We start from the raw sequence: 8,626 nt of genomic DNA on the forward strand, positions 1-8,626 counted from the left end.
TATCAACCTATTTCATTTCGTTCGGAAGCTAGAGTGATTTACACAGACGGGCAGATGGGCGGACATTGCTAAATCGACATAGAATTTTGGGCTGTGCGGTGTAAAATGTATACAGGGTGAGATAAAAAACTGTATCAAAGTCAAATGCCATAATTTTTACTTTTTTTTTTAATTTTATTGAATGAAGGAAAAAAATGTCGGAAATAACATCAAATTTTAAATTAGATTTGTCCGAATTGGGCACCTTTGGCACGAATTATGGCCTTCTAATGGCAAATGAAACCGTCACACGCTGCCCGAATGTTGCTCTGCGGTATTTTGGCCTATTCTAAGCGAAGTGCTTGATTGACTTGATCGACACTTGGGTATTTTTAGTGCCAACCTTGCTTTCCAAAATACTCCAGACACAATAGTCCAACGGATTGGTATCCGGAGATATTGGTGGCCATTGTGCGCTGGAAATTAAGCGAGGAACCTCATTTTGTAACCATTCTTGGGTGGAGCGTGCTGAGTGCGATGTAGCTGAGTCCTGTTGGAATGTCCAAGATGTTTGCGTGTCCAAGGCTTTAATACACCCTCCAGAAAATTTTCGCGATAATATTCGGCATTTATTCTGATGCCACGGTCGATTAATACGAGCGGAGAGCGACCAGCTGCTGTTATGGCGGCCCAAACCATCACCATGGCCGGCGTTTGAATTCTGGTGGCCAACCGAAGGTGCACATTTTCAGCTGACCTCCTTGAGAAGTAAACACGATATTTTTTTTTTTTACAAACTACGGGACAACGAATTTTTGCTCATCGGAGAAAACCAAATTCGGCTGTTAACCACTTTCTCTTAGCTCTTTTGAATCTATTTTCTTTCAGTTGCAGTGTAAGTTCTTGCACTTTTCGGAATATCGATGGCTTTACACCGAGCCCATTTTTTAATATTTGCCGCATGCAATATTGCGATATGTTCAGCACACGAGCCATTTTTGGGCCACTGCAACGCGGATTTCGATCAAGTCGCTTCTTTTCTTTTCGCACCATTTCTGCTGATGATGCTGTTTTCTTCCGTCCACTTCCTTGACGTCGGGCTACGCTACCAGTATCGCGGTAACGAGCTATGGTACAAGACACAAAAGATTTATTCACTTTTAAATGCTGGAGTGCTTTAACCGATAGCCACATGTGAAGATATCAAACTATCACGTTTGAATTCCATCACGAATAACTTTTTTCCTGGAAAATTCTCACCAAAATGCTTTTGTTCGCTTGTAAACAATATAATGAGCTGGCACTGGAATAATTTTAACAGTTGTCGGTCGAGTGGCTTAGAAATGACAGCAGTCTGAATTTGGTTGCAGTTTTTTCATCTCACCCTGTTCCTATCCAACAAGTGGTCATTGGTTGAACTGGTTCCGGAGTAATACTAGAAAATTGTCATTTTGTACCGGAACTCTTGAAGTGATATATTTTGATATCTCTTGTAGTTCTGAAGATATTGATTTTAAAGTCGAATGCCGCCTAGTTAGGTTATAAAGTTAAAAAAAACCAGTAAGGAAAGCTCAAAAGTCGGGCGGGGCCGACTATATGATACCCTACACCACTATTCATATTTAGTAGAGCTCTCGTAAAAAGGTTTATACAGGGCATTTCAGAGCTCTATGAGATATTTGGTACAAAATCAAAATCTATCTAATTCTATCGTGCATTTTACGAACTATAGCTATCTCTGAATCGGGTTTCTCCAAATTTTACGTATTAGCTTCTAGACTGGTGATTTGGGCTGATATTGACCATTTAGTGCACATTTAACCCGAAATCGGATGAAGATATATATGGGAGCTATATCCAAATCTGAACCGATTTCGATAAAATTTAAAACAGCTATTCCTGTGCTCCATCTAATACCTGGTACCAAATATCACGGTTGTGGAGTGAATATTACGAATGTATGGGACTAAAACTCTAAATCGGATGAAACATATATATGGTTGCTATATCTATATCTGAACCGATTTTCACTGAATTTGATATACTTGCTTCTAGGCTGAATTTGGTCCGATGTACTAAAATTCAGTCCATTTGGACTTATATCGGCCATTTGGTGCACAATTAACCCGAAATCGGATGAAGATATATATGGGAGCTATATCCAAATCTGAACCGATTTCGATAAAATTACAAACAGCTATTTCTGGGCTGTATCTTATATCTGGTACCAAATATCTTTCTTGTGGAGTGTATATTACGAATGCGAGAGGCTTAAACACCAAATCGGATGAAAGATATATATGGGAGCTATAGCTATATCTGAACCGATTTTCTCCAAATTTGATATACTTGCTTCTAGGCCGAGCTCGGTTGGGTGTGCCAAAATTCAGGTAATTTGGACTGATAGTGGACATTTGGTGCACATTTAACCCGAAATCGGATGAAAATATATATGGGAGCTATAGCAGTTTCTGAACCGATTTTCTCCAAATTTGTTGTATTTGCTTTAAGGCTAATCTCGGTCACATGTGCCAAAATTCAGGTAATTTGGACTGATAGTGGATATTTGGTGCACATTTAACCCGAAATCGGATGAAGATATATATGGGAGCTATATCTAAATTTGATCCGATTCTCACCAATTTCAATAGGGTTCGTCCTTGGGCCAAAAAAATATTGTTTGGAAAATTTCACCTCAATCGGATAATAAATGCGACCTGCATTTTGTTCACAAGAATACATGGACAGACGGACGGACGGACGGACGGACGGACGGACGGACGGACGGACGGACAGACGGACTGACATGCATAAATCGACTCAGAAAGTGATTCTATGAAGGTTCTCAAAAGTAACCATGGGTCTATCTCGTTTCCTTCTCCATGTTACAAACAAATGCACAAAGACATAATACCCTTACCACTATGTGGTGTAGGGTATAAAAATACCCATTTCAAATGATAGCCATTTTGTACATTTCGGTTTTCTAAAACCGGATAAAACCCGGATATTGTAAACGAATTTTCGGGTCGAATAACCGGGTAACCAGGAATTTCCGGACGTAAATGTGTCTTTGCCAAAACCGGATAAAAATACCTATCTGCGATAAAAATTTCAGATCAATCCGAGCATAGCCCATAAACCCAACGGGTTCCTTCACGGAAAAAGGGTCCAAAGCGACGCCTTCTTTGAGTTGCATGTGGTCTTAAATATTTTTCAGAAATATTCTACAATTCGGTGTCTTTATTAATGCCTAATACAATACATTCCTGTAATACAAGGGTTAGAAGGTGGCTGCAATGGCATTTTCGCCCAACAATTTTAAGGACCCCCAAATTTGATTTTAGTCTTTTTTTCGAAATTGTTGGTAATTTACTTGTAATTATGGAAAATTGTTAAATTTTGTTGTTCAATGTAACCCAATCGTCAAGCCAGCCATATGCGGAGGATTTGATACTGATACTTTCTAACGTTTTCAAGTATTAAATTTCCTGACCCAATTACCTTAATTTTCCACATTTAATTTTTCCTGACCCTCCCTCGTTGTCTCACATTTCATATCCATAAATGTTGGCAAGAAAACACAAAACAATACCCCAAAGTAACAAAAACAAACAAATAACAAGAAGAACAACAACAACGTCATCAGTGGTGGGCAGGGCAAGTGGTTGACGCAAAAAATAAAAAAAACTGAAAAACATAAAAACAAATATGACTGAGGCAAGAAAAACCATAAAAATCAAATGAAGGCACAAACAAAACAAAAAACCAAACGACAAAGAATGGATGGATGAATGGATAAGAATGGAAAGTGAATCTGAAAAATGTCGACAACAACAGCAGCAGCAAAACAATTCAAATATGAAAACGAAACTTCTTGCAGGATGACACTGTGGTGGGTACGAAATGAGGTTTGTGGGTGGTGGTGGTGTTGCGGGGCGGAAGATGGTGACGGTGGTAGAACGTAAAAACGGTTTGTCAATCACGGCACACGCTGTTGATTGAAGTAATTTAAGCGTCCCTAAAGCAACACTCAAGAATTATGACATCAAAATGCTCTCAATTAAAGTACTTTGGCGTTGCGCATAGCACAGCGGCAAAGCAAAATAGGTTAGCAGTGGCAAATAACATGGAGCAGGTCCCCTCCCCGAAAAACAAAATACATCAACTTTGGGGATTTCCATATGTGGAAATGGTGATGTATAGGAAGGGGGTGTTGATTGAGGGAGGGGCATGTAATGTTCAATGACGGTACAACAACGAGGCAAACAACTATGGGTACTTGAATCACCTAAACCCCCTTCCCAACCACTTTACGAATAATGTATTGGAAAGGTACCACAAGTGTTATTTTTTTGTGGCCATGTCCTTCGATGTTCGAACTAAATGTAGGTATGTCTGTAGGTGTTCGTGTGTGTGCATATGTGTGTTGTAGGTGGTAAAGAGAACACATCACTCTTGTTTTTGCCAATCTTAACGTTGATGTTTTTTATTTGATCATTATTATTTTGCGTTATTTTGTTTTTCTACCGTATGGTGCCGGCTGGATGGCTGCCTGGCTGGCCCCGGTGCTGTCAATGTTATTTGTAACTCAGAAAAATCTTTTTGGATGAACATATGCAACTACATAAGAGTCTTTTTTTCCAACGTGTGCAATTCTCAGATCGACCAACGTCATATGGATGATAGTTTTAATAGCATTTGACGGGTTTATGGGTTGATTGAACGAGGGGGCTAGGGAGAAGTTTTAAAAAAGAAAAAACCTAAAAGTGGATTTTTTGAAGAATATTTTTTCAAAGATCACAAAAATGTGGATTTTTAAACGATAATTTTTCAAGGACCAAATAAACGAGCATTTTTCAAAGAATATTTTTTAAGGACCAGCAGAACCCTAAGCGTGGATTTTTTAAAGAATATTTCTTCAACAACCAACAGACCTCTAAACGTGGATTTTTTAAAAAATATTTTTTCAAGGACCAAAAGACCTTTAAACGTGGACTTTTTAAAAAATATTTTTTCAAGGACCAACAGACCTCTAAGCGTGGATTTTTTAAAGAATATTTTTCAAGGACCAACAGACCTCTAAACGTGGTTTTTTTAAAGAATATTTTTTCAAAGACCAACAGATCTCTAAACATGGATTTTTTAAAGAATATTTTTTCAAGGACCAACAGACCTCTAAACGTGGATTTTTTAAAGAATATTTTTTCTAGGATCAATATAAACGTGGATTTTTTAAAGAATATTTTTTCAAGGACCAACTAAACGTAGATTTTTTTAAAAATATTTTTTCAAGGACCTACAGACTTCTAAGCGTGGATTTTTTAAAGAATATTTTTTGCAAGGACCAACAGACCTTTAAGCGTGGATTTTTTAAAGAATATTTTTTGCAAGGACCAACAGACCTCTAAACGTGGATTTTTTAAAGAATATTTTTTCAAGGACCAACAGACCTCTAAACGTGGATTTTTTAAAGAATATTTTTTCAAGGACCAACAGACCTCTAAACGTGGATTTTTTAAAGAATATTTTTCAAGGACCAACAGACCTCTAAACGTGGATTTTTTAAGAATATTTTTTCAAGGACCAACAGACCTCTAAACGTGGATTTTTTAAAGAATATTTTTTCAAGGACCAACAGACCTCTAAACGTGGATTTTTTAAAGAATATTTTTTCAAGGACCAACAGACCTCTAAACGTGGATTTTTTAAAGAATATTTTTTCAAGGACCAACAGACCTCTAAACGTGGATTTTTAAAGAATATTTTTTCAAGGACCAACAGACCTCTAACGTGGATTTTTTAAAGAATATTTTTTCAAGGACCAACAGACCTCTAAACGTGGATTTTTTAAAGAATATTTTTCAAGGACCAACAGACCTCTAAACGTGGATTTTTTAAAGAATATTTTTTCAAGGACCAACAGACCTCTAAACGTGGATTTTTTAAAGAATATTTTTTCAAGGACCAACAGACCTCTAAACGTGGATTTTTTAAAGAATATTTTTTCAAGGACCAACAGACCTCTAAACGTGGATTTTTTAAAGAATATTTTTTCAAGGACCAACAGACCTCTAAACGTGGATTTTTTAAAGAATATTTTTTCAAGGACCAACAGACCTCTAAACGTGGATTTTTTAAAGAATATTTTTTCAAGGACCAACAGACCTCTAAACGTGGATTTTTTAAAGAATATTTTTTCAAGGACCAACAGACCTCTAACGTGGATTTTTTAAAGAATATTTTTTCAAGGACCAACAGACCTCTAAACGTGGATTTTTTAAAGAATATTTTTCAAGGACCAACAGACCTCTAAACGTGGATTTTTTAAAGAATATTTTTTCAAGGACCAACAGACCTCTAACGTGGATTTTTTAAAGAATATTTTTTCAAGGACCAACAGACCTCTAAACGTGGATTTTTTAAAGAATATTTTTTCAAGGACCAACAGACCTCTAAACGTGGATTTTTTAAAGAATATTTTTTCAAGGACCAACAGACCTCTAACGTGGATTTTTTAAAGAATATTTTTTCAAGGACCAACAGACCTCTAAACGTGGATTTTTTAAAGAATATTTTTTCAAGGACCAACAGACCTCTAAACGTGGATTTTTTAAAGAATATTTTTTCAAGGACCAACAGACCTCTAAACGTGGATTTTTAAAGAATATTTTTTCAAGGACCAACAGACCTCTAAACGTGGATTTTTTAAAGAATATTTTTCAAGGACCAACAGACCTCTAAACGTGGATTTTTTAAAGAATATTTTTTCAAGGACCAACAGACCTCTAAACGTGGATTTTAAAGAATATTTTTTCAAGGACCAACAGACCTCTAACGTGGATTTTTTTAAGAATATTTTATCAAGGACCTCAGAAACGTGGATTTTTTAAAGAATATTTTTTCAAGGACCTCAGAAATATTGATTTTTTAAAGAATATTTTTTCAAGGACCTCAGAAATATTGATTTTTTAAAGAATATTTTTTCAAGGACTAATATAAACGTGGATTTTTTAAAGAATATTTTTTCAAGGGCCAATATAAACGTGGATTTTTTAAAGAATATTTTTTCAAGGGCCAATATAAACGTGGATTTTTTAAAGAATATTTTTTCAAGGGCCAATATAAACGTGGATTTTTTAAAGAATATTTTTTCAAGGGCCAATATAAACGTGGATTTTTTAAAGAATATTTTTTCAAGGACCAACAGACCTTTAAACGTGGATTTTTAAAGAATATTTTTTCAAGGACTAACAGACCTTTAAGCTTGGATTTTTTAAAAAACATTATTTTCAGGGACCAAAGAAACGTGAATTTTTTTAAGAATATTTTTTCAAAGACCAACGTGGATTTTTTAAAAATATTTTTTCAAAGACCAACAGACCTCTCAGCGTGGATTTTTTAAAAATATTTTTTCAAGGACCAACAGACCTCTAAGCGTGGATTTTTTACAGAATATTTTTTCAAGGACCAACAGACCTCTAAGCGTGGATTTTTTAAACAAAATTTTTGTTTAAGGACCAACCGACCTTTAAACATGGATTTCTTAAAGAATATTTTTTCAAGGACCAACAGACCTCTGAGCGTGGATTTTTTAAAGAATATTTTTTCAAGGACCAACGGACCTTTAAACGTGGATTTTTTAAAGAATAATTTTTCAAGGACCAACAGACCTCTAAACGTGGATTTTTTAAAGAATATTTTTTCAAGGACCAACAGACCTCTAAACGTGGATTTTTTTTAAGAATATTTTATCAAGGACCTCAGAAACGTGGATTTTTTAAAGAATATTTTTTCAAGGACCAACGGACCTTTAAACGTGGATTTTTTAAAGAATAATTTTTCAAGGACCAACAGACCTCTAAACGTGGATTTTTTAAAGAATATTTTTTCAAGGACCAACAGACCTCTAAACGTGGATTTTTTTTAAGAATATTTTATCAAGGACCTCAGAAACGTGGATTTTTTAAAGAATATTTTTTCAAGGACCTCAGAAACATTGATTTTTTAAAGAATATTTTTTCAAGGACTAATATAAACGTGGATTTTTTAAAGAATATTTTTTCAAGGGCCAATATAAACGTGGATTTTTTAAAGAATATTTTTTCAAGGGCCAATATAAACGTGGATTTTTTAAAGAATATTTTTTCAAGGGCCAATATAAACGTGGATTTTTTAAAGAATATTTTTTCAAGGGCCAATATAAACGTGGATTTTTTAAAGAATATTTTTTCAAGGGCCAATATAAACGTGGATTTTTTAAAGAATATTTTTTCAAGGGCCAATATAAACGTGGATTTTTTAAAGAATATTTTTTCAAGGACCAACAGACCTTTAAACGTGGATTTTTAAAGAATATTTTTTCAAGGACTAACAGACCTTTAAGCTTGGATTTTTTAAAAAACATTATTTTCAGGGACCAAAGAAACGTGAATTTTTTTAAAAATATTTTTTCAAAGACCAACAGACCTCTAAGCGTGGATTTTTTAAAAATATTTTTTCAAAGACCAACAGACCTCTCAGCGTGGATTTTTTAAAAATATTTTTTCAAGGACCAACAGACCTCTAAGCGTGGATTTTTTACAGAATATTTTTTCAAGGACCAACAGACCTCTAAGCGTGGATTTTTTAAACAAAATTTTTGTTT

This window comes from Musca domestica, unplaced genomic scaffold (genome assembly GCF_030504385.1).
Source record: "Musca domestica strain aabys unplaced genomic scaffold, Musca_domestica.polishedcontigs.V.1.1 76, whole genome shotgun sequence".
Classification (NCBI taxonomy): domain Eukaryota; kingdom Metazoa; phylum Arthropoda; class Insecta; order Diptera; family Muscidae; genus Musca; species Musca domestica.